Source organism: Notothenia rossii (genome assembly GCF_949606895.1).
Source record: "Notothenia rossii genome assembly, chromosome: 11".
Taxonomy (NCBI): domain Eukaryota; kingdom Metazoa; phylum Chordata; class Actinopteri; order Perciformes; family Nototheniidae; genus Notothenia; species Notothenia rossii.
In genome coordinates, this window is record NC_136910.1 from 24702372 (window position 1) to 24725762 (window position 23391).

Here is a 23391-nt window from a genome sequence, read left to right on the forward strand (position 1 = left end):
GATGCAAAACAAGTGACATTTGACCTTTTTAGAGAGGTTTAGAAAAATAAAGTCCAGGCGGACTCACCTCTGGATAATTTGGGAACCATCGGTTCCATTTGACCTTTTTCACTGTAAAAATAATTGTATTGCTTTGAATGATCACTATAGGTATTCATTCCATCCAAATACAACTGTTGTGAAAAAAAATTAAATAAAAAAAACATACTCTGTTATCCTCTTAGGCCCCACAATGCTAACAGTGAGCCTCTGGATTAGCCCCGAGCGAAAAATGCTAACCTATTATGCACCGGAAATCACTCCTAGCTCCCTTATTACTTGTCCCAGCTGCACATCCAACACAACGTTTATGATCGTACAGACAAAGAATCTAACGGTGCCCACCTCAACACTGAAAGATACACACTTGCAACGTTATCAACAAAAACGTAAATCAAAAGAAGTGGCGCTAGATAGCTACACAATGCTAACGTGGCTTACCTTTGTCTTTGTCTGGTCTAAACTGGTCTTCAATGGCATTAAAACGATAACAACGATGATGTAGTTAATCCATAGGTTAATATCCAATGTGGCTGTGTCCCCTTTGAAATGTTCTGATAATCTATAAGCAATAAAACTGCAATTCCGTTATCTGCTGTCCGCTCTGTGATCCGTGCGCTCTGGGTCCTGCAATTCCTGCTTCCTTACGTAGTAAACAATAAGTAAAGTCTGCTGCGTAAAGTGCTTACGCAGGCTGGCATTCTTCATAATTTACGCAGGACCATATCTCTGGAACCCATTGGTCGATTTGGGTGATTTACACCTTTTTCTTAACCAAAATATCCAATAGAATCGGGGGGCAGTTCCCAAATCCACGTAAACATTACCATAGAACTATATAATAGAGAAGCAAACAAAGCACATCTGAAAGTACAAGCCTGGACGGCAAAACTTCATACCCAGTATCAGAGCTCTCAAGTCTCACGCATTTGGCGTGAGACACACGCATTTCACTCCATTCACACGCTCACACGCCACACCTTGTATTTCTCACGCCGAGATTTCTTTCCAGGGTACCGCCCACCAAGTTGCGCCGCAATTTTGTAAACAAACTAGGCTTGTTTGAGACGCGTGCACTCCACTAGCACCCCCCCCCCCCCCCCCCGTTGACATTCGCGATACAGAGGGTTTCATACTCCACTAGCACCCCCCCCCCCCCTCCCCCCGTTGACATTCGCGGTACAGAGGGCTTCATGGGAACTTGGAGGGGAGCCAGAAGTTGGAGTACCAAACACCGCTGCCAAAATCTCACTCTGAACTCTGTTAAAAACTTGAGAGCCCTGCAGTATATGGCCATAAATATGATGGTGGATTATCAGTAAAAACTTCTACGTGACACAAAGACATTGGATTGACTTTGAGCGGCGTTTTTATTCCGGTGAACACAACTTTTGATCACAAATCAAAAAAGGTAAGACGTAATTATTGTAATATTTTTGAAACCGGATGTTGTTTACTCTCTCTTTTCTGGCTGATAGCTCCGCAATTCGGGGTCCTACAGTGATGACATTACATGTGTGGAATCTGTGGAGTCTCAGCTTTAATCACATATCTTGTTTGTGCAGTGACGATAAGTAATAAGCGCATTGCTACCGTGAGTGCTGTGCAAAAGTCCGTTAGCATTAGTTAGCATTTTTTCGCTCCATGCTAATTAAAAGGCTTGGTATTACTCCTGTGTTTCTTTTAGCTAAAAATGGTTCATATTGTTAGTTAGCTGAGTTTCTTATAGTTAAAAGGGTATGGAACATTAATAGTTTCATAAATGTTAAGAAGCCCTGAGACATAGTCTCGTAAAAAAACGGTGGGGGGGGGGGGGGTCCACTTGGGGGACCCTCGTACTTAAGAGGTTAAAAGCTGAATGCAGCGATTACCATTTTGTTCAGTAAAACGCCTCACAAAATTAGTAAGATCCAAAGCTTTAGTGCGTTTTGATTCAATGCTGAGTACAGCCAAACTTGACAGTCTCTTCTCTGTCATTGTAGACCGCAAATAACTCATTTCTTCAGTAATGGGGTCCGAATGCTTCTCGTTTTGCGCCGTACCGTTCAAATGAAATCGCCGCCAATCATATTTCCATGCTCGCGCCAGGGCCGGGGGAGGGGTTACAAGACGTGCGTCTTGTGCTGCATTCACTTGCACTCGGACATTAGAGACTTTCTCTCATACATTTCCGATGAGCCACAACTTTTCTTTCAAAACAAAGATGCCAACTGGGGTGGCAGCTAGGGTGGCAAGGCCTATTTTCAGGGTGGCAGTTGCCACCCCATGCCACTCCGGTAGGTAAAACTAGGCTACTAGCTACAGTACAGATGAGCTGTTAACTCTCGCTCTGATTATTATTTTTTTAAACACACACGCATTTTTCCCACCCGCATTCCGCGAAGACCCGCCCTACTGTTTCTCGGATTCGCAGACTGTTTGTGGGGGGAAACAACGCTGACGGGATGCTGAATGTGATTGGACCAATGCGTTGACAGACACACACAGACAGTGGAACAGTCGTAAATGCAGAGCGCTGTTTGCAGTGGACATAGCGGAGAATGTTGACTCGTTGCGTTGTGGCGATGTCTCAAAGATAACACAGATAATACAGATAATACATATGAAAAGTATAATTTGCCCAGAGTCCAGAGACAGTTGTGGTTTGGTCCGGATCCGGACCGGAGTCCGGACTCTGAGGATGCCTGCTGTAGAGGATGCTATTGCAGTAGTCGAGTCATGAAGTGATGAATGCATGAAACATGGTTTCAGCAGCATAGGAGGAGAGGCGGTCCTGGTGATCTGATTGATGTGGTGGTTGAATTTGAGCTGACTGTCGAAGATGACTCCGGGGTTGCAGATGTGAGGGGGCGGGGGGGAGATAGAGTGTGGCTGTCAATGGTGAAGTTGAAATTCTGGATGGCTTTGGTACGGAATGGGGGGCCGATGATGATGATGTCTGATTTGGCACTGTTCAGTTGGAGATAGTTTGTTTGCCTCCATGCTTTTATTTCCGAGAGACAGTTGGTGAGAGTGGAGTGTGTTGTGGGGGTGATGGTTTTTGTTGAGATATAAAGTTGGATGTCATCGGCATAGCAGTGAAATTGAAGGTTGTGGCGACTAATTATTTTGCCAAGGGGGAGCATGTAGAGCAGGGGTGCCCACATTTTTTAAGCTTGGGAGCTACTTTTAAAATGACCACGCCCAAGTGATCTACCTACAGGGCCGCCCCTGCCCAATCTGTGTCGTGAGCGGGGGGGACTAATTGTGCCGCATTTGCGCTTCAGATGAGGAGGTGAGGCCCCCTCATAACTGCATGAACCCGTATGGCACAATACAACTCAGACTGGCTTACCTGTATGTCAATCAAGTGGCAAATGCCATAGTAAGGCATTTGTTGTTTTCCAATGCCATGCGATCTACCCACACTACCCTTGCGATCGACCGGTCGATCGCAATCGACATATTGGGAACCCCTGATGTAGAGGATGAAGAGAAGGGGGCCAAGCACCTATCCCCGGGGGACGGCTTGGGACCGAGGAGCAGTGGAGGAGGTGCAGTTATTGATGTTGATAAACTGATGTCTGTCGGTGAGGTAGGATTTCAGCCAGGAGAGTGCAGTGTCGGTGATGTTGAGTGATGATTCGAGGAGGGACAGCAAGATGGTGTGATTGATGGTGTCGAATGCTGCAGTGAGGTCGAGGAGGATGAGGATGTTCAGGTTGCCGGAGTCAGAGGAGAGGAGGAGGTCGTTTGTGATTTTCAGAAGAGCTTTTTCTGTGCTGTGTTTTGATCGGAAACCGGATTGAAATGTCTCAAAGAGGTCATTAGAGCTGAGGTGGGATTTAAGTTGTGAGGCAATGACACGTTCAAGTATTTTTGACAGAAAGGGGAGATTTGAGATGGGCCGGAAGTTGGACATGATGTCAGGTGTGAGTCCAGGTCTTTTTGAGAATGGGTGTGCCAGCAGCCAGTTTGAGAGGGGGGAACTGATCCAGATCTGAGGGAGGAGTTAATGATGGTGGTGATGAGTTGGGAGATGGCAGGGAGGCACTTTTTAACAAATTTGGAGGGCATTGGGTCAAGTGTGCAGGTGGAGTTAATTCCAGTCATTAAGTCGGACAGTTGCATGGGGGTCACAGGGGAGAAGTGGGACAGGGGCTGTGAAGTGAAGGGGGGGGGGGGAGCCAGGAGGGGAGGTGGGGGATGCTGATGAGGGTGTCAGATTGCTGTAAATGTTGCTGATTTTGGTTTGGAAAAACGAAAGGAAGGAGTTGCACTGTTCTGTGGTGAAGGATGAGGTGGTGTTGTCACAGGGTTTGAGAAATTTGCTGATGGTGGAGAACAGACGCTTGGGGTTGCTGGAGCCAGACTGAATGAGTTGTGAGTAGTAATTAGACCAGGCTGCATTGAGCGCGTTACTGTACTGCTGGAGATAGTCTTTGTAGATTTGAAGATGGACTGTTAGTGTGGTTTTCTTGTGTTGGCGTTCAAGTTGACGTTTCCTTGATTTAATTTGGCGGAGTTCGGGGGTATACCAGGGGGCGGAGTGTATGAAAGAGACATTTTTTGTTTTTGTGGGGGCCAGTTCATTGAGACAGAAGGAGAGGGTGCTGTTATAATAGTCCACAAGTTCAGATGGGTTTTCAGAAAGTGGGGGGGGGGGGGGGGGACAGAAATCTTGCAGGTAATGGAGGCCGTGATTGCTGAAGGTGAGATGGATTTGAGATTTCAGTAGGTTATTGTGCGTTTTTGCTTTTGGGCGGGGATGGGGATGTTGATGTCCATGACGATGGCCAGGTGATCAGAGATGTGGAGATTGAGGCTGGACAGATGATGGATGGTGAGACCAGTGGAGCAGACCAAGTCCAGGATGTGACCACGGCTGTGTGTTGGGAAGTTGATGTTTTGAAAGAAGTTGCAGCAGTGAAGGGTTTCCTTGAATTCAGAGGTATATTTGCAGGCCGGGTCGTCAACATGAATGTTAAAATCACCTAAGAGGAGAACAGATGGGGATATGGCAGAAAGCTGAGTGAGAATGTCAGAGAGGTCGGAGAGAAAGGAGGGGTTTGACTTCGGGGGACGGTAGATGATGGCTGTGACCAGGGGGGTGGGACCAGAGAGTTTGAAGATCAGGTGTTCAAATGAAGAAACATCAGGGATGGGAATTATGTTAGCTTTTATTTCCTTTCTGATAATAGCAGCTATACCACCAACCCACCCTTATTAGTTTACAATTCCTGGAAACATGTGTCCAGGGTGAAAACTTGATCGTTGGAAGAGGTCATGTGAGCCAGTGGGTTTGAAATAGACTTTGGAGCTTAGTCGTCCGGTAGCACCAAAGTCAGATACCTTATAGGTGTTGACTTCTTGGGGATATGTAACAGATTTGATTCCGATCAAGGGTTGATGGTTGTTAAGAATTTTGACAAATGACTGGAATTCCTCTGCCGTGTGGGTCCACATTCCCTAGATGTCATCCAGGAATCTGAAGTAGCTTTTTGGAGGTTGTGGACATTTGGGTAGGATTGTTTGTTCCCAGTTAGCCATGTATATGTTAGCATATGCTGATGCAAATTGCTTTCCATTCGATGTTCCTTTGACCTGGAGATAGTTTTTGTCATTGAAGACAAAGTCATTACTTGTTAGACAGATGGAGGAGTTTTAAGATGTCCTGGTCCGGTTGGTTTGGGTCTGGGTATTGGGCTAGTATATTTTTTACTGTCTCCAGGCCTCTTTTGGAGTCTATATTTGTATATAAACTTTCCACATCCATAGTGAAAAGTATACTTGGTTCTTCCAACTTTATTTCCTTAATCTCGTCCAAGAAGTCATATGTGTCCTATCATGGGCATCGCAGCCATTATATGAGGGTGGGACGAGTCCCCCCCACTTTTTCAAATGATTAGTTTAGACCCCCCCACTTTTACTCTGCGGAAAGTCCGTGAATCGGTCTATCCACTCGCCATACTTTTTAGAGCGCTGTGTCAGTGCTTGACTATCAAATCCATTCCACTTGCCCCAATCAATGAATCTCCGTACCATGTTTTCACTGCTACTTTGTACCAAGGCAGATTCTCACATAGCGTGCGCATGTTCAAGGAGTGTTGTCATAGTTGGACAGCTCAGATCTGTTGTACCGTGTGAAGCGATGCCGGTAGCGGAGGTAAGGCACACACACCAAATGTTCAGGAAATGGTTAATACAGCGAAAATCAAAGCTGACGATCTCTTGGTTTGATATGTTTTCTCCCCGAGACAACATGGACATAAGAACATTTTTTTCAAAGAAGAGGAAAGTAAGTCATCTGCTGGTAGCAGTTAATCGATTAACAGTGATGGCGGCGACGGCAAAAGCGTCTCACTTCTGGAGAGGAGTTTCGTCTTTATGTCAAGATAGAGAGATACAAATACTAAATAGTTTAGATCAGAAAAGGCATAGAAATGCCAGGTTACTAGTATTTATCATGTAAACAGGAAACATGAATAACCCAATCTCTCTGTGCTCATGTAAACACCATATCCCTAATAAGATCATAACCGGGCTAATACTCATAAACTGCTTACTATTGTCCATGTAGAGACGCAGTCAGTGTGTTTTACTGGAGCCTAAGTTCGATAAGAGATTATTTTCTGAGTTCTTTGGTAGGCTACTCTCTCTCAAAATGATAATGTGCATTATGTTTTAATTATACTTCTTATCATTCAGAAGCTTTTTGTGTGTGTTTACAGATGTAGCACTTCATTTCAGACTCCAGCTTACAGCTTCCTGCCTACGACCTGCCTAAAACCAGTATAGAGGAATGTTAAGCCCTCCCACTATTTTCCAAGAGGGCGTTGCCAGATTTTCAATTTCAGGTTTTAACCAGGAGATGGCGCTTCATTCACAAATATAGAAAGACAAGTTTCATGGACTTTCAGTTGTGTTTTGAAGAGCATTTGAACACATCAATATTTTAGATACTATACTAAAGTATATCTAATCTTGTAATTCAATAATATATAGTCTTTATATATTAAATAATCATAATAATAATGTAAATGTTTACATTACACTTCTTATTTGTTATGCTCATACTTTTACCTTTACAATCGTTTGCTTTAATATGCAGTATATTTTTTGTATATTTTTGTGTTTGCTTCCTCCTGCTCCCTTTCGGACACATACTGTATGATTTATTATTATTAATAATATGAATATATTATTAAGATAAGATAAGATGTTACTTTATTGATTGAACATTTTAGTTTAGAATGCGCTGTCCCACGGTAATTCAGAAGGCTCACAGGTCACATTCCGACCATTATTTAAAACAATAGGTGCTTCCACACCGTCTACAGTTTGATTTGTATAGAGGGAGCTCTGTGGCTGAATGGCCAGCGATTAGGTGTGGCGTATTTATCATAGTTGATCAGAGCTAACTGCCTGCCGTCAGATTTCATTTAAAAAACAGATCTGATTTTAAGACTATTTCTGCGCTCATAAAGAATGATAAGAATAAGAATAATACGTATTGAACTAGTTTCATTAATTAGTGAGTTTATTTAACACTAGAACCACCAATCGGGTCAATTTGTGTGATGTGTGTTGTGTGTGTGCAATGTAACTTTTTTTCAATAAAATATTAAAGTCTCCCAGTCCGTGACTTTTCCTGAAAGTGTGTTATGTAGCACCCTATGTTGTTAAAAATTGCATTCTAATAGCGGGATTTGACGGTTTTAGGTAGGCCTATTCAAAAACCTCTGGCGGTTCTAGTGTTAAGGTAATTAGGTACAGTAGAAGCCCTTTTTTATCAATAACAAATTTAGCAGTTGAACATAAAAGTCAACTAACTGAGGGTCACTTGCAATGACAGTGTTGTGTCTACTGTAAGCTTGTCACTCAGAGTAACCTACAGTTAATTTAGCTGCTGGAGAAGAAAGATCAGGGGGAGGGGGGAGAGAGCTGTGGTTGATGGGCCATTAGTTGTGTAAATACACAGCTGAGAGCTGCCGTTTCATTCAGATTCTTTAAAAAACGGTAACAAAGGACTATTTGTCAAGATCAAGATCCCTCCGCTACGCTTTGGGATCCTGATCTGCCGACGAGGCTCCATTAAAATATAAATATTTTTAGTGAATTACTGAGTTTAGGCACGTTAATAACGTTTTAATGAAGTTGAATACAGTATATTCATATTTGTCAGTGATTTCATGTAATTTCATGTAGATCTGCAATACAAATATTTTTGGGGTATGGGGGGCTCTGGGACCCGGAGTAATCTGCGGCCGTGAGCTGTTATGTGCCATCATGACACGCATGGTGTTCTTTTTTTATATATTATAATGAAGTGCGAGCTGTGTGCTCTAGTCTTCCTGCCTGTCGGCTCTGCTCTCATGGATGTATAGGCTCTGCTGCTCCGAGATGATGGTCTAGCTTCAGCAGCTACATTACCTACGGGTGCGTTCGTTAATATTAACTGTGCGTCCGGAGTCACTGTGGCACAGACTGGACCGCTGGTGAACAGCTGTTAGAACGGGCCGTTCAGGTGTTCAGAGCAGAGCTCCCTGTCGGAGCGGCAGAGCGTGATGTGAACTGAAAAGTTTTTCTGTGGCAATATTATTTAAGGAATCGTTGAGCTAGCTAGCTAGCATATATTGTCACTATCTGCTAACGTTAGCTTTAGCCTTCTATTTCTAATAGTTTTTTTCATAGGCTATAAACAGAGGTGGTATAAGTATATTATATATATATATATAGTACTTGAGTAAAAGTAGAAGCACTCAGATCTTGTACTAGAATAAAAGTAGAAGTACTCAGATCTTGTACTTGAGTAAAAGCAGAAGCACACAGATCTTGTAGAGTAAAAGTAGAAGTACTCAGGTCTTGTACTTGAGTAAAAGTAGAAGTACTCGGATCTTGTACTTGAGTAAAAGTAGAAGTACCAGAGTGTAGGAATACTCTGTTACAGTAAAAGTCCTACATTCAAAATGTTCCTCAAGTGAAAGTAGAAAAGTATTCTCATCAAAATATAGTGAAAGTAGCGACAGTAAAAGTAGTCATTGTGCAGATTTGTCCATTTCAGAATAATATATATGATATGTTTTATAATGATTGATCATGAAAGTGTTCTCAAAGCTGGTAAAGGTGCAGCTAGTTTGAATGACTTTTTATACTGCAGGGTAGCTTGTGGATTTACTCCAGGTTGAACTAAAGTCTGATTTAACACTTGATTATATTTCACATCATTCATCCACATCTGTAAAGTAACTAAAGGTATGAACTACATGGAGTGGAGTAGAAGTAAACCATGTACCTCTGAACTGTAGTGGAGTAGAAGAACAAAGTAGCAAAACATTGAAATACTTAAATAAAGTACAAGTATCTCAAAATTGTGCCCAAGTATAGTACTTGTTGAGTTTATGAACTTAGTTACTTTACACCATGTGGCTATAAAGATAGAAAGACTAAGCCTTGCACAGAGGCATGAAAATACATTTTCAAAATGCTCAACAGTGCTGCCAAAATTATAAACTGACTGCTACACAATTAAAATAAATGCTTTTATATATTTCTATTAGATGTGACTCTTTGGCGTTTCTGAATTATTAACACTGCTGCTTGAGTTGTTCTGCTAATATCCTCTGTTATTCCTCATTTTAAAGCCGATATTCTGTGGGGTGGGGGAGCCGGGGGCTCGGATCCTTGTCACCTTTTTCATACCTGATGAATTTGCATCCCTGTATGTTAAAAAGCCTCAGTGACCTTAATTCATGGAATAAAAACATCTCAGGTCATTAACACTCAAAGCTAAATGTGCAATACCATGTTCAGCTATGTTACTATTTATAATGTTATTGTTGTTACATCAGAAGATGTACATATTGGAATGATTTCTTAACTTACAGTAGGCTGTTTTTTACAATGTGTTTTGGAAGGATTTATTAAATTATTATGAATATTGTCATTGTTGAAGGCTTTTAGAGAAGGATGAACTATAAGCCTGAATTACATAACATTTTATACCTAAAAACATAAAAGCCACAATAAATAAATCACAATTATTCTAGTTATTTTTACCTCCCGTATTGCTTTCAACCCACCAGCTTTTATGGTGTTGTTACGTCACTAACTGTAAGCTTGTCACATACAGTCTATGGTCACTCAGAGTAACCTGCAGTTAATTTAGCTGCTGGAGAAAAAAGATCAGGGGGGGAGGGGGGAGAGAGCTGCCGTTTCATTCACACTGTTTAAAAAACGGTAACAACGGACTATTTTTCTTAGCGGATGCATGTCAATTTAAATCAATACATACAACTATTTTTTAAATCAATAAAAACATTTTCTAAATCCATAAAAGCATTTAAATTAATATTGGGAGTCATGTCGTTACTTTGTTGAGAATGTGGCCATGTAATAAGCGGGATCATTTGCAGCGACTCTGCCGAAGAGGCTCCATTAAAATATAAATATTTTTAGTGAGAAACTGAGTTTAGGCACGTTAATAACGTCTTAATGAAGTTGAATATTCATATGTGTCAGTGATTTCATGTCAATTCGGCGAACATAAACATAAATGATCGTGGTGAAGATGATGATTAAATTAGGATTAAAAATCGAGAGCCGGGCTGCATTTCCTCCCGTTCGTTTTTTTCGACTAAACAACATTATTTTGTTAAATAACAACATGGTGATGTTTTGTAAATGATTACATGTCTCTTATTTATCACAGAGTATGATATCCGTGACATATGGAGCTTAACAAAGTTCCGCTGTACATCCAGCGTACTGTATCTGACTTTATTTCACATGAGCTCCAGTGTGGAACCCCACTGCACCCCCTGGTGGATCAATGATCCATTGCAGCTGGCTTCATTATAATTACATTTATCTATCACGGGGGCGGTTTCAAGTCAAGCTGGAGGTTTTCCCTTGAGCGAGGGCAGATCACGTACCAATCACGGCCCTCGCGTTTCAAACTGTCTGAAATGAGTCGCTACATCTGTATGTTTCACTGAGTGCTTATAGGCAGTTTCCATCCCAGTATTCAGTTAACTATTTTCTGTGCACATTACATAGACTAGCTAATATTCTACCTACTGCTTGGGACTTTGAGTGTTCAAAATGTCCAATGTCACAGAGTGGGACTTACTTTAGAGTCGGTTGTATTTACATTCAGTATAACTTGTTATGATTCAATGTGAAAGAGTATACTGCTCAATAAATAATTATCACTTCACCACCTCTCTTGACATCTGCGCTTGAGAGTGAGTCAGAGGCAGAATACAGGGACAGTGGAGAGAGGTCCATTGCTGAGGTGAGTGATGAAAGGGAAATGACAGTTTAGAGTAAATTGTGATGTGGACTCTCATCCCAGAATTTTGAGGAAATCAGTGGGGATATTGATCAGGAAAAATGTCAGTCAAGGGGCATGATATGATCAATGTAGACAGAAGAGCAACATTTATTTGAACATTTAAGTCAATGATACCATTCATAGGTGAACTTAGCATCTGTATGGAGTCAGATCAGTCTCAATATTAATAATGAACTGATCTGTTGATTCTGTGATCAATGAACATGATCACAGAAGGATTCACAAATGTATTTTGCGATTTATATATAAATGACTCTCCACAACAATATCTCTCAATGCACTCACAAATATGTATTGGTGTATATAAATGTACAAAAAATTGGCATTTAAACTGCTTTTTATTAATTCAAAGACGGCTCTGAATTATGATCAAATATGTTTCCTTTCTTTAATACTGGATGAAATTACTAAATGTACCCATTATTTTCCTCATGCTAGTATAGCCACATAAAAGTATCACACCCCCCGTTAAAAATGTCCCCCCCACATTCAGGATGCTTCCTACGCCCATGTGTCCTATATCTAGCTGTTGTGTCGGGTGGAGATGGGATTGAGATGATAGTCCAGAAATTCAGCTATCCGATAGCTTTCACTGCTGCAGTCGCATACAATTGGTCTTCCTGGGGGCATTTTGAAAGGGACTGGCCATGAATCAGGGGCCTTGTGGACTTTGGGTAGGAGTCAGTAATGTTTCTGTCTTGGTTCAGCTTGTTCTTTTAGATAGGTCCCCTGTTCTTTTGTGATTTAATGTCTCTGGATCATGTTTTCCGATATCTGGTCAATTTGGGCTGCCGTTGTCTTGTATATAGGGGAGGTTCAGAGGTTGGTAGTAGTTTGTGTCCCCCAGTTGTCTCATGGCTTCATGGATATACTGATATCTATCCATAATGACTACTGAGCTCCCTTTGTCGGCCGGTTTTAAGATCATGGAGGTATTATGCTAGAGTTCCTTCAGGGTTTGTTGTTGTTCTTTGGTCTTGTTTGAAATGTCTTGGGAGGGTTTGAGATTTGTGTAGGTTTGATAGTCTTCCTGTGGGAGTTCTACTGATAAGTATTCAGAACTTGGTTCCCAGTTTGAGGGTTCACGGAATGGGGGGTGGATCCTTTGGGGTATTATCATCAAAAAAGGCTTGGAGTTTTAATCGGTGGTGTTAATTAGGGAGATCGGGCTGTAGTGTTTCCCTATGATTTTTGGATACGGTTAGGGATGGGATGAGGAAAAGACCTTTCTGCAGGAGTCTTTATTCGGTCGGTCCTAGTTAGAAGGTTGAGGAAAGGTTGATGACTGAATTTTCTTTCGTAGGAGTCAGGTTAGTTGAGGGGTTCAGAAGCTTAAAAAAGACTTCCAGTGGTCACACATTTATTTGGCCTTGGTGGGAATCCAATGGATGATATGTGGTTGCAGGTTTTTAGGATGAGTTGGTCGAGGGCTCAAATATTCCCAGTGGTTTTGTCTGCCAATTTATATGAGAAGTTGATGACGGGGATGTGGATTGCTGCATTTGGGAAAGTGGCTCTGGCCGATTGCAGAAGCTTTCTGAGGTTTTGATCCAGAAGGGTGGTGTTTCCTAAGTCTCTGTCGTTGAGGCCGAAGGATAGTATTACTTTATGGCCTTTCGGAGATGTTGGGGTCTTGTTCCTGATTATATGGATGGCATGGAGTAAGTTCGCCCCTGGTTGGCTGTCAACCTGGACTCGTTTTTCCTGGATTGGTGGAAGGTGGGTAATGTTGGAGTCCCCCACGATGAGGATTTCTCGGCTGGGAGTTAAAGACCAGTTGGCCTTTTTGTCTCCATGATGTTCGTGGCGGGTGCATCTTCCCTCTAATTTTAACAAGGCAGTTAGGCATTTCGTTTATAAGAAACAAAAACCCTAATGTACTGTGCATCTATTTCCCTGGGCTGTTTCTTTAACAGAGTTAGAGTTTTTAAATTTTCTGGGCTATCTTATAGTTTCATCCCAGAGGTACATCCTACGGATCCAATCTGTAAAGATGTTACAGGTTTTTGCAGACACAATTCTGAAAACTCTCCTTCCTGATTGTTTCCAGGGCTTGTGTTTCTCTAGCAGTAGCAGTGGAGTGGACGGTCAGACAGCAGGGCTTCCCTCCTGTTGGGTTTGTGATGGATGAGCTCTGTGTGTGATCACTCCACGATGACACACACCTAATCCTCTCCTCTACTCTCCCGCACTACTCCTCTCTCTCTTTTTTTCTCCTCCATTCCCATTCCAGACTCTTTCCTCCTTTTCATGTCTCATACTTTATCCTCTTTTTCTCTAACTCCCCTTACTAAAACTTCTCCTCTATCCTTTGTTGTTTCCTCTCCTTGTCTTGTATCCTAGTCCTCTGCTTTTTCAATTTCTTGTTTTCCCTTAACCACCTCCTTCCTCTCCTTTCCTAGTAGGGCTGCACGATATTGAAAAAAACTGACATCGCGATTTTTTTCCCCACTGCGATATATATTGCGTTTTTTTTAACTATATTTAACCGGATGAAGGTATTGTCCTCCTGTGCCTCGCTCATTTTTTACCGGTGTTTTGATGGTCTGCAAACTAGCGGGGCGGGGCCTTCTGTGATCTGATCAATAATTATTGTGATTGGTGGTTTGCTGTGCATGCAGAGCCTGCATGTCACTCACTCAAGTACCCCTGACATGAGAGCCGCGCAAGTTTTCCTTTTGTAGCAAGCAACCACAGCAGCCCTGCTTCTGTACTGGCTTGTAGTTCATTTATAGCATAACGTTAGCCTTTTGCTTCTGGCGACTAGATTTATGATTCAAAAATGATAAAAGTAGGGTTGACATGTGGAGATTATCCGGCTGAACAAAACTTGATCCCTCTCTTAAATGTGTGTCAACCACATACCTTATTTCGAGCTATTTTCCAAAATCCTATGGAGAATTTGCATTGGTCTTTGACGAAGGAACCGAAAGAAGTTTACTTCCGGGTTTAACACTAGAACCGCCAGAGGTCGCTGTATACCTAAAACCGCCAACGGGTAAAATGTACCCGCTATAGATTTTCAAGGTATAATGTTATTTTATTTATCATACAGAACAGTGAGTTTTGATCGCACAGGGATGAAAGTTATACCAATAGAATCTGTGGACTCTCAGCTTTTCATATGATATAGGTTGTGCAGATAGCATGAAGTTTAAAATATCGCTAAGAGTGCTGATTTAAACGCTTGGTGTTAGACTTGTGTTTTGTTTAGGTACAAATCTCTCTATCTCTCTCTATCGATATATCTGTAATGTTCTGTTCTATGAACATATAATTGTCTACATAAATAGACGACGTGGACTACTTCTCTCATTCCGAGTGTCCATCTTTATTCAACTGGCACGTAACCTGCACACATGAATTACGTCCTCAACGTGAGCTCAGTCATCCAAGATCTTGTATTCTCCAAGATGTTACACTATCTATAACTATCTATCTGTCTAGCTCTCTCTATATCCATCTATCAATCTATCTATCTATCTCTCTCTCTCTCAATCTATCTCTCTATCTATAAGGAACCGCAGTAGACAAAAGGCGTTGCTATAGCAACACGTCATGTTTACGCTGCATTTTCTATGAGGTAAATATTACCCGCTGGCGGATATAGGTATAAATGGCATTTCTTTTGGCGATTTTTTCAATCTGACTTCATATTGACAATTGTTAACAACAGAGGGTGCTACATAACACACTTTCAGGAAAAGTCACGGACTGGGAGACTTTAATATGTTATGGAAAAAAAGTTACATACAATCAAAAAACAGCTGCGGGTAAAATTTACCCGTTGGCGGTTCTAGTGTTAAGGACGCGTGCGTCACTGCGGCTCTCTATAAGGAGTGAGAGTGACGCGTAGCCAAAACCGGAAGCTGCATACACTCTGGTGGCTACCATTAGCAGCTAACTTTTGTGCTCCGATTTTTACATAAAAATGGAATTATGGATTATAAACAATTGCTTCAAAGCCACAGATACATTCTTAACCTATGGATCAGCCGCGTTTTTTTCTCGTTTTAATGCCATTGAACACGTCTTTTAATCAGATTGACAGCTACGGTGAGACGATCTCCCGTAAAAGCTCCGTAAAGGTAAGTGTTGTGATGTCTGTGTTTGCTTCCCCTGTCGCGAGATCGGATCGCTTAGTGATGATACTATACTTAAATAATCTGTGGAGTCTCAGCTTTAATCGGTATATATTGTATGTGCAGTTTCGATAAGTAATAAGGGTATCTTTATTTTGAATTCTGTGCTAATCGCATTAGCATTTTTAAACACCGCACGTCCCTGCGGTGTGAATGCATGCGCATATCGCGGTTATCGCCATGACACGATATATCGTTCAGCCCTATTTCCTAGTATACTTTTCCTGTTTTTCCTATGTATCCTCTCAACTTTCTCCTTCCTCTCCTCCTCCCCTGTCCTGTGCAGAGGAGTGATAGGGGGTGAGTGTGGGGGTTAATGATTTGTGCTGTGTGGTGTCAGCATTACTGCAGTGACATATCCTGACAAAGCTGTTCATGGAAAATGCAGTATGTTTATGCTAATCCCTCCCTGCATCCTAACAACATGTCTGGGAAATATAACTGTCAACTCATACACACTCATGTGCAAAAACACACAGTCTTCAGATGCTCCGACAACACAGGTGTGTTCAGACCAAAACTGAGTATTTTTTATTTTCTTATCTTATCAAGTGTCATCCTGTCTTATCACACTCTAAAAACAAATGCCTTGGCTCAACAAAGAAAATCAATGCAACAGTTTGATCGATGTTTATTGAGTTAAGACAACTTCTAATGAAATTGTCTTAAAGCAACAAAGTTATTTGAGTTAGGGGAGAAGGCTTTTCCTCTACAATCAGAGGTGTTTTTAATTACCACTTACTTAATAATTGGTAGCATAAACACAAGTTTTGAAGTTGATTACTCAAAAGATTAAGTTGTTCCGACTAGTTTTACCACATGATTTAAAAGGAATTTTAAGTTGTATGTACTTAATTACCATCATTGTGAACACACATTTTTAAGTTGATTACTCCAAAAATTAAGTTGTTCCAACTTGTTTTACCTGTTAGAAATGAAAATCAATGTTTTGATGGTATAATTTAGCTTAAACATACCGTCAGTTTAAATGCTGTTTTATACTGAAAAAAACAGAAATTCTCGTGCACAACCAGTTGTTAAGCTTTTATTCTGAAAATCCTTCATCTCCGGTTAGCATTTAGAATGTGGCTAATATACTATTTCCTAAAGAGGTGAATTTAGTAGCGAAATGACATGGAGTGATGCACACCGAAACCTACTGATTTAACACTACAACTATAGATGTCGAGATACTACCATGCTGAATATTAAATGAAGGTACAGTTTATTTGAATACATTATTGTTTACAGACGTGTGTAGCATGTGACAACATCCGGAACTCCACCGGAAACCAAAATGCCGTGAAGTATTTCCAGTATTTTTAAAGTATGAATTACAGCGTTTAGAATGTGTTAAATGAAAAGTGATGAAAGAGAATATGAGGAGAAAAGGCATGTGGAAGTAAGCAATGAATGTAAAATGTCGGAATCCTCCGTATAACGCAATATCGGACTCAGAAGAACGAGGGGGGAGTCCCCTACGTCACTACAGCTCCCAGAGAGGAGGAGCAAACAGCCAGCAAGCAGGAAGTACGAAGACTTGTGTGCTCTCTTCTTCACGGCCACAATTGCGAGAGGGAGCTGCAGCTTTTCTCTCCTCACCTGAACAATATTCTGCTTGTAACACTACCGCGCCTTTTTTAATTAATGTAGGCCTATCCCATTTGAATCTTCTCAGAGACTCCAATTAGTCTCATTTTTAAAGCTTCTCTCCTGGACGCGAGAATAACGAACATAGTTAACAACCGTATTATTTAAAAGGAATTTTAAGTTGTATGTACTTAATTACCATAATTGTGAACACACGTTTTTAAGTTGACAACCATTTATAAATTAAGTTGCTCCAAATATATTGTATTCAATCGTTTTTTTTCTTAGCTTTTTCATGTTTTTGCCTTTAAAGAAAGAAATTAATTGATTCCACAACAAAAATATTAGGCAATTCACTTTTTATTTTGAACTGCAGTTGTTTATTTCAACACATGATGTTTCAATCAGGAGATAATTCATTTAGTTTGAACATTTATTGATTTTATAGTTTGGCTGCAGCACGTTGATTGGCTGCTGGAGAATGAGGTGAAATGTAATAGGTTAAAGAGAACGCCTGTGATGAGCTGATTATATGCAGCTGCGGAGTGAATGTATAAACACCCAGTCTTCTTGAAAGAACTTGCGCTGAGCTTCATTTAAATCTTGAAAAAAAAGTAAATAACACAAATTTGAATTGCCCCAAAAATAATAAATAAACACATTAGCCATATTACCATGGGAAATGGGGACACAGCAAATAAATGCTGCCATTATGCCTTTGCATATTTAAAACTAGGGATGCACCGAATTTTCGGCCGCCGAAAATTATCGGCCGAAAATGGTTAAAAAGGCCCTTTCGGCTTTCATTCACCGAACGTCAGAGAACAGGGTTACGTTGGTAAGCCAACGTGTTGTTGTGATGACGTAATCAAAACGCGGCGACAAGCACGGCGCGCGACCATGCTCGCGGCTGGCTCACAGCCAACATGTCTGGCGCTTGGAGATATTTAAAAATATCAGAGAAAGAGGCGCGGATTACGATTTGTAAAACGTGTTCAGCTGACATTTCTCGAGGGGGTGTAACTGCAAAGACTTTCAACACTTCGGGATTACTCCACCACTTGAAATCAAAACACCCGGACAAATATGCGGAGTAAGATCAAATCACAAGCACTGACAGCGAGAGACTGTTCAGCGCTGCCTCTCATGTGCTTGATGAGAAGAGGAACAGACTTATGGCTGATAAATCAGAGAAGCTAATGTTCATTAAAAATAACCTCCCACTTTTCCTTAATAAGTAGACAAGGCTGGCTTATCATAAGCTTATCTAGTTCTACATGTCTACTCTATACCCACTTTCCTGAACAATTTTCCATTTTCACCATCTCAGGTTATCATTAGGAGGAAATGACAGCAGCACAGTGTTCAATGTACTTTCGGTATCTAAATGATACAATGTTGTTTACATTGCTCATGAGGACAGACCACCTTATTTGCAGATTCTTGAAATTGTAATTTAATTTGTAATTGATTGTGGATTTTGTATCCAGTTTTCACTTTATGTATCTTTATACAATGTTTACTACTTTGCTTATGAGGACAGACAGCCTTATTTACAGATTCTTGAAATTCAATTGTAATTTCATTTGTGAATAGTTACATTCATGTGGATTTATCCAGTTTGCACATTTGTATGCATGCACTTATAGGTGCATTTGTTGTTGTTGAAGGCCTGGCTGTTACAGTCTTTATTTACACTATTTTGTTGTAGGCCTACTGGCCTAGATGTTTATGCAGTTTTAAAGCACCTTGGCTTTGTTCTGAATGCACTTTGTTGTAGTTATCCTACAGAGAAAAGAAAATGCACTTGACTTGGAATTAATGTACTGTATGCATTCAAAAGTGCTGAATAAATGTTTTATGGACCCATAATAGTGATTATTATTTAAGTTAAGTTTTGCCATAATCATGTCTTTTTCCATAATCAGGTAGCTGAACAACATTGGTAAAAAATGTATACATTATATATATATATATTTCTATTAATCATTTTCGGCCTTTCGGCATTCGGTTTTCGGCCAACTGTTTCCTATTTTCGGTATCGGTTTCGGCCAAGAATTTCCCATTCGGTGCACCCCTATTTAAAACTAGTGCCAAATATGTAAAATCTGTAAAGTTTTTGTAAAACTACAGAAACAAACTCTCAATGGCCACCATCCATTTTACAAAAGATGTAACAAAGATGTTTACACTGCCAACATTCATTATTTCAAACAGTATGAACACATTTAACGCAGAATGCTTGCTCATTCATTTGTTTCCCTCGACCACGATGGTTGCCATCGTATGGTCAGATCCTGGGGTGGACCGGTCACTGATGAAGGCGATATTCATGTCCTTTTGAAGCACATTAAATAATAGGTTAGCGCACAAGAGATAATGAATCAGGTAATTGCATACTTTTTAAACTGTCACTCTTAGCTAATTCAGAGCCATTATTACCAGCTGCTAAAGCAACGCTGGTATTGTTTTCACCTATTGAGTCTGCATGTGTGTGTCATCATGGCAATGTGGTCCTGAAGACACACAGAGGTGGTTTTGAGTAATTTGCCTAGTGTTTAAATGCATGTGGACAGATTTCGTCAATCACAACTGTGCAAGTTTTAGTGTATCTTCTCGTCTGTTTTGCAGGTTCCATACAATATTTGAACTGGTTAAGTGAAGAGCAGAAGACACTTTTCAAATTGTACACAATCCTTTTCCCATGCCATTGCTGTCAACACCTATCCATGCTGAATGTTGCTAAGATATTATTGATTGGGGTGTGGCCAAAAGTGCAATATGCTTCAAAATGTAACTGACAGAGAGCAGTGCTTTTGTTCTTTGTGCCCATGGATTTTATTTTATTTCAAGATTTTGAATTACGTCGCTAAACTCCTTGAAAAGGTCCTCTTCCTTTTCTCCAAGGTACACGACAAGGCAGCGGATGGCTATAGTTCTCTGTTTACTTCAATTGTATTGGGCTATTTTTGAAAAAGGAAAAAAAGAGAAATTACCTAAATTAATATATTCTGAATGGATGACTGCCAACAACTTGCATTTCAATGACAACTCTAAATAACGATCCTACCTCAAGAAGCATGTCCTTGATCTGCTTCACCGAGATTCGTTTTTAATAAAAAGCGATATCACAATAGTAACCAAAGTATTTTTACTCTCACAGTAGCCTCTACTACTTTGTATCCTCTCACATAACTATTCACATTTCAAAGGCTGCTAATTTTGGTCAAACAGCAATTTGCCTATACAGTGCAACTACAAGGCTATCTACTGTATTTGAATGACAAAAGATGACACTCACCTTAAAATGTCCTTTGTATATTTATATTTGTCTTAACTGTCGGAACTTGTCCAGGCATGTTAAGTGGGAGTGGACTTGAAATCCTTAACTCACGGTGTAGAACAATTAAGTTATCAAGCCAATTACATTACTTACTACACCTTGAATTTTGTTTTAAGTCAACTAACGCAGAAATCAGAGTTCAAATTACACACAATATTAAGTTGAACACAACTTATATATTAATGTTTGCAACTTAAAATGTTTATCTAAATCAATTAACTCACATTTTTATCTTGCAACCATGCGTTTAATTAAGTGGAGGTGAAAGGTCGCCTGAATTCGTTTTTAGAGTGCAGATGCAGTCCTAGCAAGATTGTTATTACATAATTATTGCATAAACAAATATTATTTTCCTTACATTTTTAAAGAGCATGGTTTCTTAATTTTCCCTTGCAGACTGACATATACAGAACATTTGTTTTTGCTCCTCTTTTTCAGAAGTTGTGATTAAAGATCCAATACTTTTTTCTATGCACAATAGGTTAAGTCCGACAGGTTTACATGCTAAAAAGCTCTCTATTTTTCTCATACTGCGTGTGCTGCAGCACCACTTTTCACCCTCTGTCTGAAACCAGAGTCCAGACTCTGATTGGTTAGCTGGCCAGCTCTGTTGTGATTGGTCAACCACTTAGAGATGTTCCGCCCCTTAACCTATCATATACAATGTCTTGAAGCGCTAGAATGGTATACATAGTTATGTCATTATGTAGGGGGGGAAAGTGTGTGGGAGAGAAACTCACTCTGGAGGGAACACAGGGATTTTAGCCTTTGCAGACCATTTACATGCACAAAGACATATATAACACTCTACAGGAAAGGAAAAAGCCATAAAATGCTAAATAGGTCCTCTTTAAGCCCACTCATGTCCTTCCATGACTATGGCAGTTCATCCAGTCTCACAACTTCAGACCATGGTTGTGGTTGAATAGTCCATTTTGTTTAGGAACCTTCCTATCGGAGTGAAATGACCCGGAAGTACCTCAGTGGCAGCCATGATAAGAGCCGTTCGAATTCTCTTCTATCAGGGGTTCCCAAAGTGGGGGTCGCAAGATGATTACAAAATAAAATTGTAACCCTCTATGGCATACTGTTGCCCTCAGGCAACAAAACACTTTTTTCGACCTCACACTGGCCCTCGAAATATTTTTAATATAATTAATTAATTAATTATTAATTAATTATTAATTAATAATATCATATAATAATATATAAATACACAAAGTCACCTGACATGCTGGTGTCCAATAAAATGAGGGAATTATATGGGTGTGGCATTTTGTCTGAGGGTGGAGCAGTCCTTTCTGCAAGCAAAGCTGCAGGGGACTCAGGGCCACCACTTGGTAAGATACATTTCACTTTTTAACATATTAGAAATGTACACAACTTAAAAAAACTAAAAAAATATATGCATGTTCATGAATACATAAAGAAGTATATTTGATTGTTTAAAGACTTATTATGTATTTATTAATTAGCTAAAACTATGTTTTTTTGTTCACACACGCACACAGACACATACACAAAGACATACACAACATTTTTTTTAAATGCAATTTCTTTTCAGTGTTTTTGTGTTTCTGTGTTTTCTGTGTTTCTGTGTTTTTTTGTTTCCGTGTTTCTGTGGTTCTGTGTCTCTGTGTTTCTGTGTGTCGGTTTTTCAGTGTTTTTTCAGTGTTTCAGTGTGTCGGTGTTTCAGTGTTTTTGTGTTTTTGTGTTTTTGTGTTTCTGTGTTTCTATGTCTCTGTGTTTCGGTGTTTCTGTGTGTCGGTGTTTCAGTGTTTGTGTTTTTTCAGTGTTTCAGTGTTTTCTGTGTTTCTGTGTGTCGGTGTTTCAGTGTTTTTGTGTTTTTGTGTTTGTGTTTTTGTGTTTCTGTGTTTTCTGTGTTTCTGTGTTTTTGTGTTTCTGTGGTTCTGTGTCTCTGTATTTATGTGTGTCGGTGTTTCAGTGTTTTTTCAGTGTTTCAGTGTGTCGGTGTTTCAGTGTTTTTGTGTTTTTGTGTTTCTGTGTTTCTATGTCTCTGTGTTTCGGTGTGTCGGTGTTTCAGTGTTTGTGTCTTTTCAGTGTTTCAGTGTTTTCTGTGTTTCTGTGTGTCGGTGTTTCAGTGTTTCAGTGTTTTTGTGTTTTTGTGTTTCTTTGTGTTTTTGTGTTTCTGTGTTTCTGTGTTTTCTGTGTTTTTGTGTTTCTGTGGTTCTGTGTTTCTGTGTGTCGGTGTTTCAGTGTTTTTTCAGTGTTTCAGTGTGTCGGTGTTTCAGTGTTTTTGTGTTTTTGTGTTTCTGTGTTTCTATGTCTCTGTGTTTCGGTGTTTCTGTGTGTCGGTGTTTCAGTGTTTGTGTTTTTTCAGTGTTTCAGTGGTTTCAGTGTTTTCTGTGTTTTTGTGTTTTTGTGTTTGTGTTTCTTTGTGTTTGTGTTTCTGTGTTTTCTGTGTTTTTGTGTTTCTGTGGTTCTGTATCTCTGTGTTTCTGTGTGTCGGTGTTTCAGTGTTTCTGTGTTTTTTCAGTGTTTCAGTGTTTCAGTGTTTCTGTGTGTTCTGTGTTTCTGTGTTTTTGTGTTTCTGTTTTTCTTTGTTTTTTCAGTGTTTCAGTGTTTTCAGTGTTTCAGTGTTTTTGTGTTTCTGTGTTTCTGTGGGGGTATAATACGCGCGTTTCAATACACATGTATCATACATCTCCCTGTTACCCTCCCCTTGTTATAATGAAGACAAGAGTGCATGTGAAGGACTGTAATACACATGTATCAGACACGCTCCCCTTGCTAAAATGAAGACAGCAGTTTTTAAAATGTAAGAAACACTTTTTCTTTTATTTCATATTTATATTTTTATTTTTTCACACTCAAAATCAAATAGTTACACTGATTGTAACATCCCCAGGACCGTCTCCAGCTTAGAATTCCCCAGATTACTGGAAATATCATGATGGAGTTTTTTCACTTTAGTCAAAATA

At 40.1% G+C, this 23391-nt stretch overlaps 1 long non-coding RNA gene across 2 annotated transcripts in view; it reads left to right on the top strand.

Annotated features, from left to right (window-relative positions):
- Positions 1 to 1232: 1232 nt before the first annotated feature.
- Positions 1233 to 23391, top strand: part of LOC307025676 — a 54373-nt gene continuing 32214 nt past the window's right edge. For both annotated transcript variants that reach the window (XR_013804226.1, XR_013804227.1), the window contains exon 1: positions 1233 to 1450. This is a non-coding gene — a long non-coding RNA (uncharacterized lncRNA). The remainder of the gene's footprint in view (positions 1451 to 23391) is intronic.